General features: G+C 33.1%; 1 protein-coding gene across 6 annotated transcripts in view; it reads right to left on the reverse strand.

Annotated features, from left to right (window-relative positions):
* LOC126885706 (uncharacterized protein CG43867) overlaps positions 1-27,054 on the reverse strand; it is a 351,135-nt gene that overhangs the window by 235,042 nt on the left and 89,039 nt on the right. The gene's annotated exons all lie outside the window — the stretch shown is intronic.

Here is a 27,054-nt window from a genome sequence, read left to right on the forward strand (position 1 = left end):
AATTAGTTTAATTATTGCAAATCATAAACAATATTTTGGCAATGGACACTAAATGTGCCGAATAATAAAAACCTTTGGTTGAAAGTCGTGTGGGCGGTGACCTAATTTATCCTGCAGCTAAGAAAAAGCATGCATTAGAATCATTCACTAGAGTCAACTCAACGAGGCAAGATATGCCTTTAAATATAATCCTTCGATTTACTTCATACAGTCAACATGTAGAAGAAGTCTCAGTTTAAACTTCATACGAAGCGCATCAGTAAAGCATCTTCTTCCGGGGAAACCTAGTTTCAGTTTACATAAATAAATTATCTACTTCCATTTGGTGTTTCACTAAAAGGCGATAGATCTACAGCTGAGCCCGAAGACTATACATGGTCCTTCGAACCGGTTATACTGATGATGATCTGTTATCACATTGAAAACTAGTTCTGCTTGTGATGTAGCCCTTTTTAGGGAATTTTAATTAATATACATTTTATAAAAGATTTTACTTGAAAAGAATGTGGGCAGGCGGGATATACATATGGGTTATTGTTAATCTGTATAATGGAATAAAAAAGCAAAGATTAGAATCGGAATTGTCGAAACAGAAACTATAGAAATCAAAAGAGGTATTAGTTAGAGTTGCGTGTTGTCCCCAATGTCATTCAATCTGTACAGCGAAACTATTTTTATGCAAGCAATATCAGAACAAGAACAGACAACGACATCGCTTTTTTTGCAGACAGTCTAGATTAGTAAATAGATTGTCATCAAGTCAGTATAAAATATGAACTACAAATAAACGTTAAGAAAACCCAGTTCACGATCATTTCTAAGCAACATACAGTAGGAAGTCTAGGAAAAACAAGTAAAAAGAGCGAATAACTACAAATATTTGGGAAACTGAAAAGAAGACAAACATTTATAAAAACGAAAACAATGTTTGTTAAGCGAGACCTTCCGTGGAGTGGAAAGCTGGACAATAAAAGTCGATAATATAAAGAAGCTGAAAGCACTTGACATGTGGTGCTGTAGAAGGATTTGTAAAATACCATGGATCCAACGAGTAAAAAATGCAAAAGTGTTGGATGGATTGCGAGGACATAAAGAACATCAAAACAAGAAAGCTGGAATATTTATGCCACATTACCAGAGGTTCGAATTATGAGATATTAAGGCTCATAATTCAAGACAAAAGTAAGGGTAAAAGATCCATAGGAAGACGAACAATTTCCTGACTGAGAGTGAGAAGCCTAAGGGGGTGCTATAGTTGCAGCTTAGTGGATTCTTTCAGAGCAGCTGCCAATAAGGTACGGATAGCTGTGATGATATCCAACCTGGGAGAGGAGAAGAAACTACAAGATAAAGAAGAATAAGTTTATTGTCCATTTGATTTTGTCCTGTTTCAGTAATTCTTTTGTCAGATATTTCTTTTGTCTGTTATGAGAGCTACCCTTATAAATGTTAATTGGCCACACCACTGTGTTTTCCGGTCATGACGTATCAATAAAAGTAAACAGTGTGGTAAGTAGTGGAATGCTTCGATAACAGATCGGTCGCGCAGTCAATTACATCCACCCTCCATTTACTTTATGGGGCGGGGGTGCGGACGGCAGTTGACTCTTTTGTGATTATGATGGATAAGTTGTGAAGTACCCGAAGCAATATCGGTATAAACCGTGTAATTCGATAAGAGAACTATGGGATGCGATCGTTAAGTAATTGAGCAAGAAACTTGATAAGGTTGCCGTGGAGAGCTTCCTGGAAACGGGATGAGGGATGGGTGAAAATTGCTGTTTTTCGCAGCGCTCGGTTAATTTTATATGGTGTAATGTATACTATATATCAATATATCTCTGTCAAAAAGCCTTCCAGTAATGGACATGGTCAAGAACTACGAAAACGGCTATCGAATCACATTGACGTATCTGGTGAAACCATTTTTTAACAAATTTACAAAATCTTGCGGTGTTATGCAAGTGGCATATTTATTTTCGGATATTTCCCTTGTAACAATATAACTATGTATTGTACCCTCGGAGATCGCTGGGAAAATTTCCAATCAAAATAACAAAATTCAGTTTGGCAACACTGTGTGAATGTTGATAGTAACATATTCATTTTAAGATAAACAGGAATGTAATTTAGTCCAGACAAATTAATATATGTTTTTGCCAACAAAAATGAGATTTTTTAACCAAATAATGTTTCAAATATGATGTGCAAAATAATTTTTAATTGGGTTCTGCCAATGAGCTTGCTTTTTTTGTCATTAAAGTAGAAAAAACTTTAAATTTCACTCCTTAAATAATTATTGTCCAGTTAACGTCTTAATTATTTTAACTGTACTAATATCCGTCCACTAATTCTGAATAATTAATGGGTTGTTAAATCATTTTATCTCTAGCGGCTTCTAGAATGTCTTAAAAATATCGAATTTCATTGATAAAATGCGCATATCCCACCGATCTTCGCTTCGACACCAATCCAATGTATACCAATGTATGTACTAGCTATATCATTGAATGATAATTATTAAAGTTTGGACTAGCTGTTTTTCAGTTATAGGTACGTCTTATCTTGGATGCAAATCTGAACTGAGAGAAATGTAGGAACAAATAAAATATCTAAAAAACTAATCACATCTGTACATAAAGAAATAGAATTTAATACTAACCAAAATTATTAGAGAGACGGCTATTGAAATACTTAAGAAAACGTCAGGAAAGAAGTTTGAGGATAAAGAGACTTGGTGGTGGTCAAATGAAGTACAAGGAAAAATAAAAGAGAAGGAAAAATTATATAAAAAGTGGCAAGAAACCAGATCGGACATAGATCTTCAAAATTATATGGTCGCCAAAAAGGAAGCGAAAGTAGCAGTAGCAGAAGCTAAAGCAGAAGCGTATTCAAACCTATACGATCAACTTGATACCAGGGAAGGCGAAGCAAATATATATACAATAACCAAACAGAGAGCAAAGAAAGCAAGAGAATTTAATCAGATTAGATGTATCCGAGATGAAAATAATAAAATACTAATTCACGAAAAGGATGTCAAAAAGAGATGGAGAAAGTATTTTGACAGTTTATTATGTGAAGAATTTGACAGACAGCCTGTGGAGTTAACGGAGACAGTAACAGCAATGGTTACCAGAATAACAAACGGGGAAGTGGCTCAAGCGCTTCCAAAAATAAAGAAAGGAAATGCAGTCCGACCAGATGATATTCCTAGGGAAGTATGGAGAGCATTAGGAGAGACAGGAATAGGTTGGCTAGCAGGTCTATTTAATAGAATTATGGAAGTTGGACAAATGCCAGACCTGTCTACAAAAACAAGGGAGACATACAACAATGTACAAACTACAGGGCTATAAAACTACTTAGCCACACCATGAAAATATTTGAGAGAGGATACGTGAAGAAACCGAAATATCCGATAATCAATATGACTTTATGCAGGGCAGATCAACAACAGATGCAATTTTCATTGTAAGGCAACTGATGGAAAAATACAGGAATAAAGAGACCAACGCTCATATGGTATTCATTGATCTTGAGAAAGCATATGATAGAGTTCCTCGAGAGATACTGTGGTGGGCACTCAATAAGAAAGGAGTCCCTGGCGAATATGTAAAGATTGTGAGAGATATGTATGAGGGAGTAACGACTAGTGTTAGGACAGGTGTGGGAGAGACTGATAAATTTCAGGTGAAAGTAGGATTGCACCAAGGCTCGGTGCTTAGTCCTTATTTATTCTCATTAGTTTTGGACCAGATAACAGCGAAACTACAGGGTAGCATTCCATGGTGCCTAATGTATGCTGATGATGTAGTGTTAATAGGAAATAGTGAAAGAGACTTAGAACAAACATTGGAACAGTGGAAACAAGCTCTGGAGGAAAAAGGTTTAAAACTTAGTAGAACAAAAACAGAGTATTTGGAATGTTCATTTAAAGATGGAGTTAGTACCTTTGGATGGTGAAATGATTGTGAAAAGCAATAGTTTTAAGTACCTAGGATGTGCGAGTGGTGTGTTGTGTGACATAAAAATTACAATGAAACCGAAGGGAAAATTCTATAAAACAGCCATAAGACCGGCTATGATGTACGGAACTGAATGTTGGGCACTGAAAAAGAAAGAAGAACAATGAATGCATGTGGCGAAAATGAGAATGCTTAGATGGATTAGTGGAGTGACAAAGAAGGATAAAATTAGAAATGAGTATATTAAGGGAAGTCTAGGTGTGGCACCAATTGATGCCAAAATGAGAGAGCATAGGTTAAGATGGTTTGGTCATGTTCAACGTCGAGACGTTAATCACCCAATACGAAAAATAGCTGAAGTGCAGATTCCTGGAAGGAGTAGGAGAGGAAGACCAAAGAAGACCTGGGGGAGACGATAAGGCAGGACATGTTGGTAAAGGGGATTAACATTGATATGACCCAAGATAGAATTGTGTGGAGAAATGCAATTAGGGAAGCCGACCCCGCATAGGGATAAGGCAAAGAGAATGATGACTAACCAAAAAGAAAATCTTGCTTAAATCTTGTAAAAAAAGATGAAAAAATAATACTTATGGCAAAATATGTAAGACGAGCAGTCTTCAGTTAGCTACATACAGGGTGGGCCAAAGGAAACAGTTCACCTCGATATTTGGCAGCATTTATTAGATTTTAAGGAAATGTCGAAACAGGTAATTTTTGATCTGAGGAGTACATACATTCATTTTTACGGTACATACATTTGTCATTTTTTGTTAACCCCCTCCCTTCCACTTCCACCAGCCCTTATTTTTAAACAGGGAATAGGGGTTGTATGCTAGCTTATTTATCATACTCATACTCCTATACGCCCTTACCTTTCCCTGTATTATCAGTCTTAGCATTTCATATCGCTGTCCCCATATTACGTGTCCCAGATATTGTAACTATGTTATTTTTATTTTGCTTATTTCGTATTCTTTCGAAAAAAAGCTCAAAATCAAACTCACCGAATTTCTTTTATTTTTCCCAAGTGTTATATACTACTCTGATAATTTTGTCTGCTTTCTTTTCCTAGATATTTCATAGTCTATCTAATATCTAGTTTACTTCTATTTCTTTTTTAATGCGCAAATTCACTATTTATGTGCTCAATTATTTACGTTACATAAATAATGGTCTAAAATAATATTCGAAATAACAAGTGACATTATTAAACGACACAAATAAATCCGAGGATAAGTTTTAGCTTCCGAACCGCTGAACTGTATGTTGGTTAAGTTATTGCTTCTATTAATTATGAGATATGGGGGATAATTTGTTTGTGACACATTAATTGAGATTATACATACAGGACTTCTGTGGCTTTTGTAATGTACAGATTTATATGCCAATAGCGGGTGTATATAAAGGATGAATGTACAGTAAGATTAATTGATTATAAATAAAAATATGTTTTTTTAGCTTTTTAGCTTTCTTAGCTCGATAAATAAAAGACTGGTAGTAGTTATAAAAAATATGCCTTTTTCTTTATGTCATTTACCCATAATTACCGTTAATACAAAAAATGTTAGAATGCTTCAACTAAACTGCTCGTCAAAAGTTAGAAACAAAGAAAATATACGGTTTTGTAGTTTAAGATGTGTTTTAACCAAAACAAAAGTTTGAGACACCTTGTAGATAGGAAAAGTCACATCAAAATAAATATTATGTTGTAGTCTCATATTTTGCAAATAATTTATTTTTTTAATTTCTTTGATATCTGTAAGCATATAAATTTAATAAATTTCAATTTAGCCATGTTTATTCAACAAGATTCAAAAACAATCACTTTATGCTTCCACAACATCGTTCTGTTTTTTTGGAAGGTAGTACACATTATGCAGCCACAAGTTTCTTTAACAAATTACCAATAGATATACGAATGAATTTACATCAGCCAAACTTTCGGAGGTGTGTACATCAATAATACATTTGTGAGCTAGAGCCATATTCTAAAAATAACGTTTAAGTATGTTTTATCGTATTTATTAATTTATATACTTTTTAAAATGTATGTCTGTAACTTTGACTTGTTTGATACATGTACTTTGTATAATGTCGCATGTGATCAATAAATTTGACTTGACTTGACTTGACTTGACTTGTAATAACAAATAAACTATACGGGTTTACTTATTAATATGTATTTTAACTGACGACATGAGATACGTGAAGAGGCCATGCCTTATCATACCACTAAGATAAAATTATTTCATACATATAGTCCGGAAGGAACACAGTGTCCAAAGAAAAAAATCTGTGTAATATACCTCTCGCTATTTAAATAGCATCCACGTAGATACCAAATACGTACTTATACTCAAGGAAATTCAACCCCAAAACATCAGAGAGCCTCAATTAAACAATCTCTTCTCTATTATGTTGCGCTTTGCATATCGGTCAGTTGGTCGACAAATAAGTCTTAAGGTGTCAACCAGAATTGTTAGCGTTATATTCCTTTGCTTTTTAAAGAATTAGTAACTGTTTTTTTTTTGTTAATTTATTTTTGTTTCGTTTAAAATACATCATGCTAAAGAATAAAAGCGTATATTTTCTTTGTTTCTAAAGATATCAGGGACGTTCAAAAACCAAAATGTTCACAAAACATAAGACTACAATACGATTCGGATGTATACTCAGATTTGTAGCTCGTCCTCCCTACAGGGTGTCTCAAACTTAACACCAGAAAAACATTTATTTTCTTCCACCTGGTATCAGTACAAAAAAGAACTTTAAGTTAACCTTTACACAACTCTGTAAGCACTAAAGATAAATCTAAAATATTAAAAAAAATAGGGGCATCCCTTAATCTGTTCACGAGAAAATCAACTATACAATTGAGAATAATTTTATATATCCCTAACTTTTGACGAGCAGTTTATTTGCTCTAATTAAACCCGTGTTAACATTTTCACATAATTTGGTACGTGCAAATGTCTTATATGACAAGTTTTTTAGAGCTTCTAATTGTAATTTTCAGATATATTTTATAAGACTTAAATCTTTTGGAGATTTTATCCTATTAAATGAGAGAGTAGAAATACTGCAAAGGTGGCAGGAATAGGTACTTTAGTAAGCTGCTTATTGGAAAAAGTAGGGCTGAAGGTAGAGATGATATTATACAACTAGTACAGGAGGAAATTGAGATTTGGAAGGAATAAATGAAGCAATTCACTCTCCGTCCAGAAACAACAATTCAGAAGTCATCTGGAGCAGATAACCTACCCGCAGAAATTTTTAAATCTGACGGTTAAACATCTGTAACTTTCTTTATCAAACCATTATTATTAGATTACTGCAAGAGAGCGCTTTATCAGAAAACTGAAATACTGGAAACAAATGCGCTATACAAAAAAAAAGAATGTGTGTGTACTTTGTACGCACGTAAGAAGATATTCTTCTATTATATAGGTAATTTAAACGAAGTAAATATACTTAACAGGTTATTTGTATTTTATTTAAAAATTAAACTAACTTTCTTATCTACCACTTCCAAAATTTTTTAAAATAACGAAAAATAAAAAAAATATGAACCTCTAGGATTAGAACCCGCGACCTTCCGTGTGCTTCCGTTCTCTGTCCCAACGCTCTGCCAACTACGCCATCGAGCCACTTGAATTGACACGTAAGTTTCGAATATAATTACACAACACGGCGACAAACTGTAAACATGTTATGCCTACATATTTTATTATTTTACTACAGGGAAACACAAATCCAAAAACACAAGAATTATAATAAATAATACATTTCCTAAAACCACTAATATATTCTTTTAATGACTTATTTGCACGGTTACAGATACTAATACCTATATTGAAATATTAGCAATGAACTACATACTGTCAGTGTGCGCAGGCGCGTGGTTGATATACAATTTTACCCTCAATCGATTCGTCGCTAAAGAAGAATATCTTCAAAAACAAAATGTACTTGACTGTTTCAAAATGATCACTCCATTTGATCTATTTACTTGGGTCTAATTAATCTATAATGTAGCATCCCAGATATTTAAAGTAAGTAACTCTCTCAATGTATTGTTCATCTATCTTTAGGGAAGATTTTAGTTAAAGTGTTTCTTATATTACAGTAAATTCAAGGGTTCGTTAACGTTCGTTAACCAACTGTTACGTAAAAATTAAAGAATACTTACAGCTTGTATTCATGACTAAGGATGCATGAAGAACTCACCTGAAAACAAAAATAAATCGTAAGTTTAACAGCACAGGAAAACACTACACCACAGTACAGAAAATTAAGCGATAATTTAAAACCATATAACAACTTTACATTGACGTAAAACCTTCTGTTGTAACAGATATTTATTTAAATAAACATTAAATTTAAAATACAAATAGATTACAATTGTTTAACTTGTTTCGAGCGAACATTTTCGGTCTAATCAGATCATCTTCAGAGACTTTTAAAGAACTAACTTTCCGCGAACGCTATGTCTCTAATCAAAACTACGCCAACATCTAGGTTGGCCTGCAGACACCAGATAAATTCTGATGACGAAAATTAAAATTAACTCAGTAGTTAATTGCGTTATTGGTCTTATTGAAAATCTAAAAGATTTCCACGTACACAACTTCTTCTTTTTATAGTACTGACTCCACTTATGAAGGTTGTCTATAACCATTGCAAATTCGTCTCTATTTTCTGCTTTCCTGAAAAGCGTCTGTGTGTTTAGCCCGGTCCAGTCGCGAATGTTTTTCAGCCAGGACCACTTTTTCCTTCGATTTTACCCTTCACAATCAGCTGTAAGAACCTGTACTAATGATTTTTAAGTATGTGCCCCAAATATGCTCTTTTTCTCTTTTTAATGGTGGTCAAAAGTTCTCTGCCTCTTCCCATTCTGTGCATCACCAGTTCGTTCGTAATAGGATCGGTCCACGGTATTTTTAATTCTCCTCAAAAGCCACATCTCAAAAGGTTCTAGCTTTCTCATCAAGTCAACCCCAACAGTCAAAGCTTCGACACCATAAAGAAGAAACATACACAACAACCATAAAAATTAAACGTATGGACATTAGATTATGGGGATCGTATTGTTTGGCCATTCTTCTTAGACAAAATTTCATTAGAGCATATCTAGAGTTATTAAAGGAGACATTTCAACCAATTTTCACAGTTAATCGAAAATAATAACAGCTATTCAGAAGACATTTTCTTTTCCAACAAGACGGCGCACCTCAGCATTGTCGTATCAACGTAAGGCGTTACTGTTACTAGTTTTCTGGGCAATAGATCGGACAAAGATATTTCATTGATCAAAAATGAATAACCATTTTCAATTTCGTTGTAACACGAAACTACAGCGGCATTATATTCTAGTTCAATCAGAGAGTGCAGCAAGCACCTCTATCAGTTTCGAAACTTATTAGTCTCTCATCAGGAGGGACATATTATGCTGCTCTCTCTGACCCAACCAGGACAAGCACCGGCGTACAGTTACGGATTGCAACTAACGAAATGTCAGGGATGCCCTAGTGGCAACTGCTAGCACATAAAATAATACCAAAAATATTGCTCTCCATCCCACCAGACTGAAAACAATAGGAACCTTCTCTGGTTACACCTCCGCTTCACCGCGCTGAGCAGATGGGACGTGAATTATAAATTGTAAAATTCCCTCATCTTCTTTAGTCTCAGCATCCGTTATGGCTTGCAAATTTTAGAAGCCTCGGAGGTGTAACCAGGGAAGGTTTCTATTGTTTTCAGTCTGGTGGGATCTAGAGTAATATTTTTAGTATTATTTTATATGCTATTAGATTGAAAACTTAATATTTTATTGAATGGTCAGGAATATACTCCAATTTACTCCCCTTACCTTCCTCCTTTGGGGATACGTTAATAACAAGATTTATAATTAGCATTTCTGGTCCATAGGAACAACTAAGATGACGAATAGTACATGAATGTGGTGTATCTGAAATGTATCAAAATCTTCGTCATAATTTCAAATGGCGACTTTATACTTGTGTGGACTTTAGTGAATATTTTGAACATTTATTTAAATAATTACAGCTAATGAGTAAACTTAAATTTTGAATTTAACAATTCATATTACTATCAAAAAATTGAGTGAAGTTTATTTACTTTAGGTACGTGTAACACAGTTTTCTATTAATGTTGTACATTTCGTTTTAATTATTGAAAAATGTGAAATTGACACTAGGAAAATATATACGTTACGTTTAGTTTTTAAGAGATGTAACATAGACCAGGCCGCATCTGTAAAAATATTAGTACATTTGGACGCTGAGAGGTGACTCAAATTTTTTTGCAGAAATTGCTTGAAAATAACTCAAATAATAATATTTGAGTTATCCTCCCTCTCAAAAAAATCCGGAACATTATTTAAATAATCAAAATGTCAAAAAATGAAGGAAACATTCGATTTTTCTCTTCGTTTTTTGATTATAACTTTAAAAGTATTCATTTCCGAGAAAAGTTGTACTGACATAAAAGTTGCATAATCAAATTTACTTCTATATAGAATTGGTTAAAAATTTAAAAAATAGTCACCCTTGTTGCAAAATAGCAATAATTGCGAAAAACCATACAAAAACAAGTATTCGCATTTTACGTTTTTCAACCATTCATGCCACAGTTAGGACCGTCATATTTCACCCAGAAAAACCTTATGATACAGTACAACAATACTGTAAATTTTATTAAGATCGGTTCAGTAGATTTTGCAAAATAAATTTTGCAATCCACCTTTCGCAAAAAAAATTCATTTTTTCAAAATGTTACAGGACTGAAAATAAAGCAGATGACAAGTTGAATTTTTTTTTGCTTATAGAACTGTACTGTACCTTTCATTTGAAATTTGCAAAATTAAAATCGATTAACTACCACGGCGTCAAGAATTTTTTTAAATAAACATTAATTATTGGTGCTACGCGCAGGACAGCGGATAGTTTGCTCTAATTGGGCATTCCAATGACCTTTGATAATGATTGATACATTTTAATTTTTATTACATTTCGATATACATAAATAAATTTGTTTATTGCAAAATAAAAACACATCCTTTGAAATAACACTTTTTTTAGCAAAAACTTTCTTTGTTCATATATTTTAAGGAGAAAGTTTATTATTTTTAAACATATGCAATTGTTTAAACAGTATTTCACAAACAATAATAAAATTAGTTTGATTTTTGTGGAATTAAAATATTAAAATACAACAAAATATAGAGTAAGAAAATAATATATTAGATAAAGATTGGAAGAAATTTTGGTGGAAATCAACTTGTGTGAATCGAACACCGCCGTCCTGCGCGTAGCACCAAAAATTAATGTTTATTTAAAAAAGTCTGACGCCGCCGCCGTGGTAGTTAATCGATTTTAATTTTGTAAACTGCAAATGAAAGGTACAGTACACTTCTATACGAAAAAAAATTTCAACTTGCTATCTGCTTTATTTACAGTACTGTAACATTTTGAAAAAATGAATTTTTTTTGCGAAATCTGGATTGCAAAATTTATTTTGCAAAATCTATTGAACCGATCTTAATGAAATTTACAGTATTGTTGTACTGTATCATAGGGTTTTTCTGGGTAAAATATGAAGGTCCTAAGTGTAGCATAAATGGTTGAAAAACGTAATATGCGAATACTTGTTTTTGTATGTTTTTTTTTTCGCAATTATTGCTATTTTGCAACAAGGGTGACTATTTTTTAAAATTTTAACCAATTCTATATTGTAGCAAATTTAATTATGCAACTTTTATGTCAGTACAACTTTTCTCAGAAATGAACAGTTTTAAAGTTATATTCAAAAACCAATAAAAAAATCGAGTTTTCCTTCATATTTTGATATTTTGATTATTTAAACAATGTTCCGGACCATTTTGAGTAGGAGAATAACTCAAATATTATTATTTGAGTTATTTTCAAGCAATTTCTGCAAAAAATTTGAGTCACCTCTCAACGTCCATCTCAAAACAGATGCGCCCTGGACTAACAGTTTAAATTAATAAATTTAAATTAATAAATTAATAAAATAAAATTAAGACTGAGCACGGGCGCCCATATAAAAAATTTTAGGGGGCGTGAAGGCACATTACCTTATGGATAACCATTTATAGTATGGGCGCCCATGAGACTGAGAGATATCTATGTCATTAAAAGATGTCCGTAAATATTACCAAATAGTAAGATGGACTCTTCTGAGTGTTCAACCCTGTATATTAAACCAGCCTCAACTAAATTCTTTAATTGCTTTATAAACTTAAATTTCTACAGATGCAACAAACTAAAATTGGTATAGGTATTACCTAATAAAAATAAAACTAATAATTAACAAAACTATTTTACTAGCAGTAGTAAACTTAAGCACCTACTTTGCAGGCAATTAAACTATGTATAATATAATAATATTGTAGTTTGGGTATAGTCACTCTAATCGAGAAATAATGTCACGTACAGTCGATATTCTTATTTATTTCCAAGAGAAAATGTTAAAATATTGTTCTCCCAAGTGTCACAATGAAGTAGTTCAAACCGTGTCACAGTGAATAAAAATACAATTCGATATAAATAAAACTTAAATCAATACCACATTTAAAAAGGTACTAGTTTTGAGCGAATGTGAAGATTCACTTCAATCAATTTATTTCCTTTGACAAAAATAGAAATTCATGTAAAATATTGCTTCAGCAATATTTTCCTGCTTCTCAAATTTCCAGTCGTTACCCCTCTGTATACAGTATTTACTGTTATTGATACATCTTGATCTGCTAAATGTTCGTCCTATTATGACAAATGTATCGAAAGGGAAATCCAGAAAATACGAGGGGTTCTGAGTCTCAGCTCACCCCTCATTGCTTCACTAATTTGGTATTTGTTTCCCGCAAAATCTAATTTCGATGAAACATTGATGTGCACACTCCACGTACTATATATCAACGTCGGCTTGAATTTGTTTATGATAGGGAAAAGCAATTTTTCAAAAATTTACAAGAAGGAGAGTTGGAGTGGAGAGTGTATTAAGAACAAAAAAGAAAAAAAGTAATCTCTTTAAGTTTTTAAAGCGCACTAAATAAATAATTCTTACCTTTATTGCTTGGCAATAACTGCAGAGATTTCCAGTTTGACAATGGACATAATATTTTTTATCGCTTTAATCTGCCCAGATAATCGATCATTGTACCGGGTGTCCCAATAAGAATGGCCCTCGGCCTTATCTCAGGAACCGCTTATAGTAGCTTTGAGAAAAAATATTTATAACAAAAGTTGCCTCGGGAAAAGCCTGGAAATTATTTTCATAGTTGTAGATCCACCGCTAGAGGGCGTAATTGAATATCCAAAATTAAGAAATAAAAATTTTACAAAATTTACCTAATAAAAGGGCACTGATCGTATTCTTCATAAAATTCTGCGCATATTTGGTTTCACAAGTTTAAGTCTACCTTTGCAAATAAGAGGTGGGGGTGAGTGGGAACCTTCTTATGAAAAAATGGCTGGTCGGGTTTTGCTTTGCATACTTGGTCTTGTTGAAAACAGCTCCTTTTCATCAATGTAAGTGTATTATTTTAGAAATAGCCTAATAAATAATATGCAAGCTAGGAGGCGTTATTTAATTATTTTTAGAAATCTAGTTTTCTTTGGAAAATATTAAATACAAGTATGCATTTTTAATCCTGTATTATAAAATAAGACCAAATTAGCAACATAATACCGAAAACCGCATGTCGATACCTTTTTCCTATCTCGAGATATCTTAAGAAATGTGTAAATTTTAAACCTAACTGTTACTGTCACCGGTAAACGAGGTTAAGGAAAAGTAGTGTGCTATGGAAAAAACAAATAAACATTTTTCAGATGTAAACGTATATAATTAATTAAAACAACAATAAGACAAACAACACTATAAAATATAACAAAGAAATAAAAGCAACTACTTACTTAGTCTTAGTGACTGTATAAATGTTCAAATTGTAACCCATCATTTTCGATGCAAACATTTGCCTTTCCAGAGTAGATTGAATAGCAACATATTTAACTGTTTTATTTTAGACTTTTCTTTATCGGGACGGATTAAAGAATTTCTTTTTGCCGCTAGACCCACTACTCGAGAAAACATGATCTAGAATCTAGAGAATACGAAATGCCATTCAACGCATTGCGAAAGCAATAATTGAGACTGCTATTCAATCTACTCTTAAAAGAGTATGCTTTCAGTAGTTGCTTTTATTTCTTTATATTTTATAGTGATGTTTGCCTTATAGTTGTTTTAATTATTTATATACGTTTACATCTGGAAATGCATTCCTTAACTTCGTTTACCAGCGATATTAACAGTTGTTTAAAATTTACACGTTTCTTAAGATATCTCGAGATAAAAAAAGGTATCTACATGTGGTTTTCAGTATTATGTTGATAATTTGGTCTAATTTTGTAACACAGGATTAAAAATGAATACTTGTATTTAATATTCTCCAAATAAAACTAGATTTCCGAAAATAATTAAATAACGCCCACTAGCTGGCATATTACTTATTAGGCTATTTCGAAAATAAGACATTTACATTGACGAAAAAGAGCTGTTTTCAACAAGACCAAGTATGCAAAATTCGATTTAGCAGAACCGGACTTACAGCCATTTTTTCATAAGAAGATTTCCACTCACCCCCACCTCTTATTTGCAAAGGTAGACTTAAACTTGTGAAATCGAATATGCACAGAATTGTATGAAGAATACGATGATTGGATTTCCAGTGCCCTTTCATTAGGTAAATTTTGTAAAGTTTTGATTTTTTAATTTTTGATATTTAATTACGCCCTCTAGCGGTGGACCTACAATTATGAAAATAATTTCCAGGCTTTTCCCGAGGCAACTTTTGTTATAAATATTTTTTCTCAAAGCTGTACTATAAACGGTTCCTGAGATATGGCCGAGAGCCATTCTTATTGGGACACCCGGTACATTGCCTGTACCTCTTGTCTCCGAAATTCTCTATCCTCGATCATCTTCATATCTCTCAATTACTTTTAGTTTATAAATATATGAACGTTTTTCTGCAAGACCGAAAATCAAACAAATGGATAAGAGAGAAAACAATAGCAAAAAATGTAATCACACGTTATTGTATTGATAAGATATTTCTTTCCATTTCCATGTGCTAGTTTTGATCCACCTCGGCAATTATAATTCCTCGGTACCACCAGTGGCGGCTCGTCAGAGTCGACAGGGTCGGCAGTGCCGACCCACACATTTATGGACACATTATAGATTTTTTAAATATTTAATTTAATCGGAGTTGATGATATTCGTTTCTCTGAAATAAAAAATATATCTGTGAAATAATACAGACTAAATTTTATTCATTGTTTTTAAAAGACTTCGATCCCGATACGTTAGTTAAGTGATCCCTGTGCGCTGTGCGTAAGAGACTTTTCAAATTAATGATCCTATAGCCATGCACCCGCACCCGATTGCGATTGTGTGAATTCTTATTATAAAGCCCGGCACGGCATGCCGTCCCCAGATCGAGGATTTGCTATATAATAAGAAGCTATGGAATATTAGCCGATAGGCAACCAATTATACATTCTCCGTACTTATTTGAATGCAAAGTACGGCAGCGGGTACCTCTGCCGAGGCCGAGCGGTGATCTGCAAACGGCAGAAACTCACCTACGTAGCCACGTATTGCCTTGCTGGCGCGCCCGGGATAATTATGAAATAGGTAAGTAGTTTTACGTCGTTTAATTATTAATATTATTATTGATATTGTAATTCTTTTAAGTTGTTAGGAATTACCATTTAGGGGACAGGATGTATCGAAGCATTCGTTAAATCAAGTTAATTATAGAGAACAAATAAAATTGTTTAACAAATACGATCTGGAATTTTCTAATTTATTTTCTGACTCGAAGAATATACCGGCGTACCTAAAACAGCACAGAATGAAAGAATCAGTTAGTAGTTACATTTTGCATTCACAAGTATCAATAATTGTTCTTCGATACGCGTTACGTCTAAATTTATGAGAGGTTGTTAGGTGTTCAGACGTGAGTAGAAGCCATAAGACAGAATATATTTTTGGTGTTTTAATTTAAAGGATAGATTAAATTTTTTGATATCAAAAATAAATTGGTAAGGCAAATTTATGACGGGGCTGTCTTGATGTCCAGTGAATTGTATGGTCTCCGGACAAAAGTTAAAACAATTGCACCAGGCAAAACTATTATTTACTCACTTGTATAAGTCATTGACCTCTTTGACTATTCAAAATTTAAAAGTTACGCCAAAGAATTTTCAAAATATGTATTAGACAAGTTCATTAAAAATTATCCATCATTTTTTAATCAAATAAAATAAGAAAATGAATTAACAGTTTTATATTCTAATCCAAATATTTTCGGAAGGTGGGATAAGTTACAGACTATGTATAATTTTATATACTGCAATTCATTAGGTACAACAAACTGTTCCCGAAATTAATAAATTATTGTGCTGAAATGTGGGCAAATTCTGTCTCAAATGAACGGGATTTCTCTTGTCTCAAGAGTCAAAATGTATTGTCGAAACACCATGAAACAGGAGAGAATGTCAAACTTGTCTCAAATGTCGATAGAAAAAAACTTTTAAAATCCCTGCAAAACAATAATAAATTTTACAATTAGGTACATACATTATAACCCATTTTGCTACTTCGAAACAACATAGACTAGAGTTAATTTATAAACAGGTATAGTTTCTAAATTTATAGGAAAAAAACAAAAAAAAAACAAAAAAAATAAAAAAACAAAAACCAAAGATCTCCTATGAAATTGAAGTCTTTGGAGACAAAACCTTGCCGACCCTGTCCCTAAAGCCAAGAGCCGCCACTGGGTACCACTCATATCTGAGAGGAGTTCCCCTAATGGCCATCTGGGGAAAAATATACTTTTATTTGCATTTGAATTAATATCTACAGGATGAGTAATAATTATGGATTTTCTCTTCACTTCATTATTACGTATGTACGCTTTTTGACAAACCTGGTAAATGATTAAAAATAAAATAATGAGTGTGTAATTTGTACGCACGTAAGAAGTTATACTTCTATTACATGATTTCTTAAAAATAAATATACTTTAAACGGTTTGTTTTAATTTTTTTAAACACCAAACTAATTTTATGCTTACCGCTTTCAAAAAAAATAAAAAAAAGTATAGGATTGCTCCGGACTCGAACTCAAGACCACTCGATCTCTGGCCGAATGCTATACCAAATACGCTACGAGGACTGTGTCTGTATGGGTTCGGACGTACCTACTGACAATTCACGGTAACAAATAGACAAGTATAATAAATATACAATAAAATGTTTTAATAATACTCATCTTACTACTGAGGAAGACAAATCCAAAGACACAAAAATTATAATAAATATATTTACTAAAAACACTAATATATTCTTTTCAAACCTTTTCTTGCACTGATATATTTATACATAACTTGAAAGATTCAGCAACTAAACGCCATACTGTCTGTGTGCGCATGCGCGCAGTATTATGAAATTTTACTTTCAATCGCGCCTAAAGAAATACAACTTCAAGAAGAATGTTTGCTTTTTACGTTTTAGACAATGGAAAACTTTTTATAAAAAGTAATTTTTCTCCAAAAATTTATATTGAGAAGAGTTGCATCTCTCAGAATACGGAGATAATAGTGGATAAACAGAGCATACATTAGTTGTTTGCTGTTATTGAAAAAGTCTTATATATTATATAATATTCGTATATATGTTAATCTTATCCTCAGGTTCAAGAAAGTTATGTGATATTCTAATTTCAAACAATATACATTTAGAAAAACGCTCTAAAGAAGAAAAGCGTTTCTCATACGCAAGTAGAATTGAGGGAATCCATTTAACAATCTCCTGTTTTAAAATAATAGAGATATGCTCACTTTGTGCTCACTTTGGCGGGTGCGTGTCATTATGTCGGGGGGATGGCACAATGGGTAGAACTCGACTAAATCTTGAAAGTGGATATAATAAAGGTTTATTTTACAAGAAATACAAACTTAGGATGTATTTCGGATGAGAAAAGGATTAAGACGAGTACACAATGTGAAAGCTTAATCAGTTCTTAAAGAAGTTGAGAGGAAATTAGACAGTAAAGACTGGCTCAATGCTAAATTTGATCCATTCATTTTGTAAACGAATTATTATGGTAGGGGAGCAAAGTATGCCAAATTTGCAGTCACTCGACCATTATGGGGACCTATTGGGTTGTGATTATTAGGTCCTAAAAACCAAAAAAAGTTAAGTAAAATTTTCTTATTTCTACGTAAAGAATCCAAATATACAATAAAAAATTGGGGGTACCATTTAAGATTTTAAATATCTAACCCCCCAACACACCTCCATGGGGGATCGTGTTTGGTACCATTCGATAGATTTTTCAAAAACATTTTGAAAGTGTATTTTGCAGTTTTTCGATCTGATCTTCATTTTGCGAAACATCGCGCGGTTTGTTTTTAAAATTTTAAATTTACCCCCCATCCCTCTCCGTGGGAGCCCATGTTTAGTACCATTCGATAGATTTTTGGAAAAAAATATTGAAGACCTAAGCGAAAGGCCACACAGTAAACCCATTGGTTGACTAACTCCTCCACCAATTGTAGATGAAATAGGAGTTAGTCAACCAATGCCTCGTCAGGTTTACTGCTTTTACGGCGCCGGTAAATTATCGCCCGTGTGGACATAGCCTAATAACTTATAGGTCGTTTAGGTTGTCCGTAAATAAAATTGTGTCTGGATTTGTGTTTACATATCTGGTATTACTCTACCGGTACCCGTTAAGTAGAATTTATTTTTCAATTTCACGTAAAACAAGACGTGGTACAAACTGATGCAATAATAAGAAATCATAGGTTGACACATTCACGGACACGACTGCATATGCAGACACTTAAAGGGACATGACTGTGTGAAGATGAAGATGTGTCCGCGAATTTGTTGAGATGGTTATGTCCCAAATTTGATGCTGAAATAATAGCAATATTCCAAGCTTTTGGAATTGCAGGACAGAAAGCCCACTAAACATTATACATGAAGATGACATTGAAACGGTTGGAAAGTTTACATACCTGGGAGTAGAAATATATGCCGAAGGATCAGAAGATGGAGAAATACGGAAGAGAATAACTCAGGCAAACAGTGCTTATTTTGCCCTCTCCCATATATTTCAGTCTAAAAGTGTCCACCGAAATAGAAAGATGAGAATATATAAAATCTTAATTCGACCAATAACATGCTATGGCAGTGAAGCCTGGGTCCTGAAAGAAACATCCAAAAACAAACTCGACACATTTGAAAGGAAAGTACTAAGGGGAATACTAGGACCTGTGAGGGAAAACGGAATCTTCAGAAGTCGATACAACAACGAGCTTTATCAACTTTATAAGGAAACACCTCTGTCAGATTTCATTAAATACAAAGATTGCAACGGGCCGGACGTGTGATAAGAATGGGAGAGGATAGACTACCAAAAAGAGCACTGAATGCTAGAATGCAGGGAAAGAGACCGGTTGGAAAGCCAAGAAAGCGCTGGGAAGACACAGTAAATAGAGACGCACAAGTCCTTTTAGGAGTCGGTGTTTGGAGAAGAACAGCCACAGACAAGCAAGGGTGGAGGCAAAAAATAAAGGAGGCCAAGTCTCAATTTGGGCCGTAGAAGAAGAAGAATAAGAAGGAGAGAAAGACCGCACAAGCCCTTAAAACTTCTATCTATCATTTATCTTTGTGGGTAAACCTACATCGATAAAAGTAATAAATAAAACACCTTTTAGACCAGGGCGCATCTGTAAAAATATTAGTACATTTGGACGTTGAGAGGTGATTCAATTTTTTTTGCAGAAATTGCTTGAAAATAACTCAAGTAATAATACTTGAGTTATCCTCCCTCTCAAAAAGGTCCGGAACATTGTTTAAATAATCAAAATGTCAAAAAATGAAGGAAAAATTCGATTTTTTTCCTTCGTTTTTTGATTATAACTTTAAAAGTATTTATTTTCGAGAAAAGTTGTACTGACATAAAAGTTGCGTAATTAAATTTTCTACAATATAGAATTGGTTAAAAATTAAAAAAATAGTCAACCTTCTTGAAAAATAGCAATAATTGCGAAAAAAACATACAAAAACAAGTATTCGCATTTTACGTTTTTCAACCATTTATGCTACACTTAGGACCTTCATATTTCACCCAGAAAAACATTATGATACGGTAAAACTATACTATGGATTTCATTATGATCGGTGTAATAGATTTCGCAAAATAAATTTTGCGATTCAGCTTGCGCAAAAAAAAATTCATTTTTTCAAAATGTTACAGGACTGAAAATAAAGCAGATAGCACATTGAATTTTTTTTGCGTATAGAAGTGTACTGTACCTTTAATTTTCAATTTGCAAAACTAAAATCGATTAACTACCACGGCGTCAGGATTTTTTTTAAATAAACATTAATTATTGGTGCTACGCGCAGGACAGCGGATAGTTTGCTCTGATTGGGCATTCCAATGACCTTTGATAATGATTGATACATTGTAATTTTTATTACATTTCGATATAAATAAATAAATTTGTTTATTGCAAAATAAAATCACATACTCTATCCTTTGAAATAACACTATTTTTAGCAAAAATTTTCTTTGTTCATATATTTTAACTTAGGGAATAAAAGTTTATTATTTTTAAACATATGCAATTGTTTAAACAATATTTCACAAACAATAATAAAATTAGTTAGATTTTTGTGGAATTAAGATATTAAAATGCAACAAAATATAGAGTAAGAAAATAATATATTAAATAAAGATTGGAAGAAATTTTGGTGGAAATCAACTGTGTTAATCGAACCCCGCTGTCCTGCGCGTAGCACAAATAATTAATGTTTATTTAAATAATTTCCTGACGCCGTGGTAATTAATCGATTTTAATTTTGCAAATTGCAAATCAAGGGTACAGTACACTTCTATAAGTAAAAAAAATTTCACTTGCTATCTGCTTTATTTTCAGTCCTGCAACATTTTAAATAAATGATTTTTTTTGCGAAAGCTGGATTGCAAAATTTATTTTGCAAAATCTATAAAACCGATCTTAATGAAATTCACAGTGTTGTTTAACTATATCATAAAGTTTTTTCTGGGTAAAATATGAAGATCCTAAGTGTAGCATAAATGGTTGAAAAATTTAAAATGCGAATACTTGTTTTTGTATAGTTTTTTTTTGCAATTATTGCTATTTTGCAACAAGGGTGACTATTTTTTTAAATTTTTAACCAATTCTGTATTGTAGAAAATTTAATTACGCAACTTTTATGTCAGAACAACTTTTTTCAGAAATGAATAGTTTTAAAGTTATAATCAAAAAACCAATAAAAAAATCGAATTTTTCCTTCATATTTTGACATTTTGATTATTTAAACAATGTTCCGGACCATTTTGAGTGGGAGGATAACTCAAATATTATTTTTTGAGTTATTTTCAAGCAATTTCTGCAAAAAAATTTGAGTCACCTCTCAACGTCCATCTCAAAACAGATGCGCCCTGAACTATTTAGGAAAAGTATCTCTTACATCATTTCCTTACAAGTTTTTAAAATATCACTTCGATTAGTGTTTCTTTTGTTGCACAGACCTACTGATAAAAAATAACCTTGAAATTTCCAGGAATTTTACCATTTTTAGGCTCTCCGTCCCTGCCGACTCGCGCTGCTATTATTCATCTTAATTTGGACTTTCCATGGAAAATAATGCATGACTGAATTTAGCGCCGTGATCTCCTCCACTATACCACATAATGGATACTTTACAGGGATCGCATGTTGGATCCCGCCGAAATAGATTGTAGTGCTCTGGAATCTCATACTTTCAACAGTCAAATTTGATTGACGGCAGTACAACTATATATACAACGGACAATTATATATTTCGGCGGTAGCCTGTATGACCATCCTGAGGCTCAAAGCAAACAATACTTGGAGGCCAAATTATGTATTGAATAGCCACACAAACATTACTGGGACTATACTTGAAGAATTCATCTTTATGATGAACTCAGATATGATGACACCAGAACTAAACCTCACTGAGAAGATTAACACAATTATACCATCTAGAGAACAAAAAGTCCCAAATATTAATGGGGACTTAATATGGTTCACTGATGGATCTAAAACTGCCCATGGTACTGGATTAGGAGTCTTTGGTATGTAACTATAATAAATCTTACAGCCTAGGTCAGGTCAACATACAACGGTGTTCCAGGCTGAAGTTTTTGCTTTGGTGGCCTGCATTGATGAAATCATTGATGAAGACCCTAAAGCTAAGAGAATCAACATTTGCACAGATAGCCAATCGGCTATTTTGGCTGTAAAGAACCCTCTCACCAAATCAAAACTGGTGAGAAACTGGAAAGATCTCCTCAATAACCTGACAAAAGACAATAAAGTGTCTTTATTATGGGTGCCGGGCCATGAAGGGGTGCATGGGAACGAACGAGCAGATATGTTAGCGAATCAAGGCTCGAGAGAAACTTTTGAAGGCCCAGAACCTTTCTGTGGCATCACTAAACATGCTATGAAAAACGAGATTCAGAAATGGCTGATAAAGAATCATCAAAATAAATGGAGAACCACTCAACGGCAAATCCAGACTAAAAAAATAATCAAGAATATTGATAAAAAACTCTCGAACAGTTTGATGAACCTCAATAAACGAGAGATCAAAACGGTCACTGAAATGGTGACTGGACATTGCCGTTTAAGAAATCACCTCTACAAACTAGGTAAGGTGAATGAACCATGGTGCAGAAAGTGCGAAATGGAAGAAGAAACTTCCATACACATATTATGTCATTGCAGTGTGATAGGTGATGTAAGGCAGGACTTCACTGGTCAAATGAGGTTTGAACCAGAAGAGATCCTAGAACTACCGGTAAGAAAACTGTTGGCCTTCGTTGAGGCCACAGGACTTATTAAAGTTTAAGGAGAAGAACAGGGTTTGGTACAAAGGTCTTATGACCAAGTGCCAGAGACTAACGAGTCTCGCCTGAGTTAAGAAGAAGAAGAGAAGAGAAGTATCTCTTACATCATAAGCAAGTTTTTAAAATATTACTTCGATTAATGTTTCTTTGGTTGCACAGACCTACTGATAAAAAACAGCCTTGAAATATCCAGGAATTTTACCATTTTTATGCTCTCCGTCCCTGTCGACTCGCGCTGCTATTATTCATCTTAATTTGGACTTTCCATGGAAAATAATGCATGACTGAATTTAGTGCCGTGATCTCCTCCACTATACCACATAATGGATACTTTACAGGATCACATGTTGGATCCCGCCGAAATAGATTGTAGTGCTCTGGAATCTAATACTTTCAACAGTCAAATTTGATTGATGCGGACGGTTAAATGTACAAAGTATGGATAGAAAGTGGATAAAGATAAACGAGTCATGAAGAGGTAATTCAGTTTAACAGGAGAAATGTTGTTTTCGAAAAATACGGCAATTTTAAAATGCAACGAGTGTTTCCTGAGCTCGTTAGTTGAAAGATTTATGATGGGATAATGAAAATGCAGTTTGTTTACAAAAACCAAAATTATTTTACAATAACTGATATTTTCCAGAAGTTTAAGCTTTCAAGGGAGGTGTTTTGTGATGTTTGTTTAGTGTCTGTGCTTACATACTTCTGCTTTAGAACCTATTATGTATTTGATGACTGATCACTTACTCGGTTAGGAATGGTTAATTTCTTAGAAATTCTCAGGAAAATGAGTCAAATAAATGTATTGTTGAGTGTACATTATCACTATACATATACTAGTGATGTAACGAATGTTATTTTTTGAACATTCGCGAATGCGGATGCGAATGGAAATATTCAGTTTAAAAAAAATCCATTTTTTTAATGTGTTCTAAATTTATATTGAGAAGTTAATTGATATTTAGTGTAAATCAAACTGAATCTTAAGTTTTATTACATAATACCAAATAATCAAATAAAGTGAAAGTTGATACAGTCGGAAAAATGAAAGAATACCCATGAACGATCACATGAATCACTTATTTTGTATTTGCACTTGCTTTTTCTATAACAAACGTTTGTTATTTATAGAAAAAGACAGCAAATACAAAATAAGTGATTGATGTGATCGTTCATGGGTATTCTTTCATTTTTCCGACTGTAATATGATTATACGAGGTTAATTTACCTTTTCTTAATAAAAAAAAAGATGATAATAAGTGGATAGTTTTATTAGCCTATTGTTATCTTCAAATTTTTTTCTGATATTCATATTCGCAAAACATTCGCACAAATTTCCTGAATGTGTATACGAATGCGAATATGCAAAAATATGCGAATATTCGCGAATGCGAATGCGAATACGAATATTCGTTACATCACTACTATATACTACTGGCGAAAACGATGGTACTAGCAAGATTTTGCCAACAATAATTAAGGGATTAAAAACGTTATGTATCAAGTCAACCATGAACCATACTGCTGAATACTACTGATTTACAGTTACTCTTGACTTGCTCGTGACGTTGTTTTTATATTCGTGACTTTTAGTTCAGAAACGAAGAGAAAAGAAGAGTGGAATCAACACAGAGAGGGGTGGGAGGTAAATTTAAAATTTTAAATACAAATCTCGCGATATTTCGCAAAATAAACATTAGATCGAAAAAATGCAAAATACACTTAATCAATATTTTTGAAAAATATATCAAATGGTACCAAACATGATCCCCCACGGATGTGGGGTGGGGGGTTACTTTAAAATCTTAAATAGGAGCCCCAAATTTTTATTCCAGATTTGGATTCTTTGCGTAAAAATAAGCAACTTTTATTCGAAACATTTTTTCAAATTTTGGATAGATGGCGCTATAATCGGAAGAAACGATTGTTGGAAATGAAAAATTAAATTAAAAATGGACAAGTCCCCACTAAAATGGAAAACTTTACTTAACTTTTTTTGGTTTTAGGACCTACTCTTTAGAACCCAATAGGTCCCCAAAGCGCTCGAGTGACTGAACATTTAGCATACTTCGCTCCCCTACTATTAATAGTATGTATTTAATCAGCAGATAAAACTGTGTTCCTTGGTTAACAATCCCTGGTCTTAACTCTAAATCAATAGCTGACCTAGAAACAATAGTAATAGAAATATTGTTTTCTGAAATTATTGTCTTTATGTCTTCAAATCCAAGGTATAGGTTCCTACTTCAAAGTCAAACAATATTAATAAACTTTAATTTTACCGCACTGCCTCTGCAGGTAGCGAAGTAAACTGTATATACTTCTTGCTCGCATTTTCTTTCGGCACTTTGTTTAACCAAGTATCCGCATTCGATGATAATGAGGGTTGCTATCTTGCAAAATTCGATTACTCAACACTAATTAATATTCTTTGCTTACTTTTCTGGATTATAATGTTTTATGACGAACTAAAAGTCTTGAAGTTTATTAAATTTTGCATCTTTGAGAGTAACATGCAATTTATTTTAGAGGGGGCGTGCAAAATGGTAATAATAGGATAAGGCTACAAAAAATTAAACAATGCATATTTAAGGAACTTTGCTAAAAAATTCCTGTTTCAAAGGTTATTCATTATCACACAAATATTGTATCTATAGCATTGTTTATTTACACAATGTTATGTGTTAATGTTTATATTATGGTCTAGTTATACAATGTCTATAGGTAGCTATCAGATAAATTTTAAACGAAAAAAAAATTAATAGTAACCGAAAGCTAGACGTGGGAAAACTGACAAAAAAAAACAAATATGAAACAAAAATGGGGCAATTATTGGCTGACATATCAGTGAAAGTAGGAAGAGAAATAGTGCTCACAAATAATAAATTACATATGTGCAAAACAAATAGTGCAGGAAAATAATGATAATAATAAATACTATTATTAACAATAAATAGGTAAAAAATTATAATAAACAAAACTGAAGGAACGTACATTCACGAACCAATACGAGAAACTAAAAAAACCTCAAATAAATATGTAAAATAAAATGGTAACATGACATTTGTAACCACACCCAAAAACCTCGAAATAATACTTTTAACAACAAAAATGGGCTAGAAATAAATGAAACATACAAATAACATGAAAATACTTCCTGAGCCTCTATGAATTAAAATAAAAAGACTATTAGAGGACATCAGTGGACCAGTGTTTTCCAAACTTTCTTAGATCGGCGATCTCTTTTGTCAAAAAAATAATTAATTGTTGACCCCCTTCTTATTACCTTTAGTTCATTCCCAATTCCAATACAAATTTCATTCGCCATTGAATAACATTTTCAAATCAAGGGGGAGGATACTCAAGTTTCAAGGGGAAACTTGAGAATAACAACGAAATCAAATGCGCTGAAAAATTTAAATATCTACGATAAATACTTTTAACCCTCGTAAGGCGGTGCGGGGTGCAGCTGCACCCCAGACCACGTTTTTTCACCTATCTTTTTTAATATTTTTTTTATTTTTGTCCATTTTTTATTCGCATTAAATTAAATTCTAAACGCATTCCACCCATTACAGCATGTGAAACTCTTTGCGTTTACGTGTTTTTTTTTTGGAAAAATGACTGGTAAGGTGCAAATGATGAAAATTTCATCCTGAATGAGACGTTTCTGCTATTCCACCTGGAAGTAACAGAGCTATGGGACAATGTCAGTGTTATTTATGTCAGAAAAAAAAAACGAAAGTCCCGGCATAACTGTATTGTGTGTAAAAATTTTGTGTTGCTCACACTGTGAAAAATTTCATGTGTTTGTCTTGCAGCGATAATATTGTTTTTAAGAAGAAGTGAGTACATTGTTTGTAAAATTATGTTTCATAATATGAAAAACAAGTCCTAATTATCTTTCAAATCAATTTCCCCAACGTTTACATATAATAAAAATGGATATACGGATGGGGTGCATATACACCCCGCACCGTTGTTTACATAAAAATCTAAGCACCGCCTTACGAGGGTTAAGAAACAGGGGTACCAAGGGAAAAACCAGTAGATT

This window comes from Diabrotica virgifera, chromosome 1, assembly GCF_917563875.1.
Source record: "Diabrotica virgifera virgifera chromosome 1, PGI_DIABVI_V3a".
In the NCBI taxonomy this organism is placed as follows: Eukaryota; Metazoa; Arthropoda; class Insecta; order Coleoptera; family Chrysomelidae; genus Diabrotica; species Diabrotica virgifera.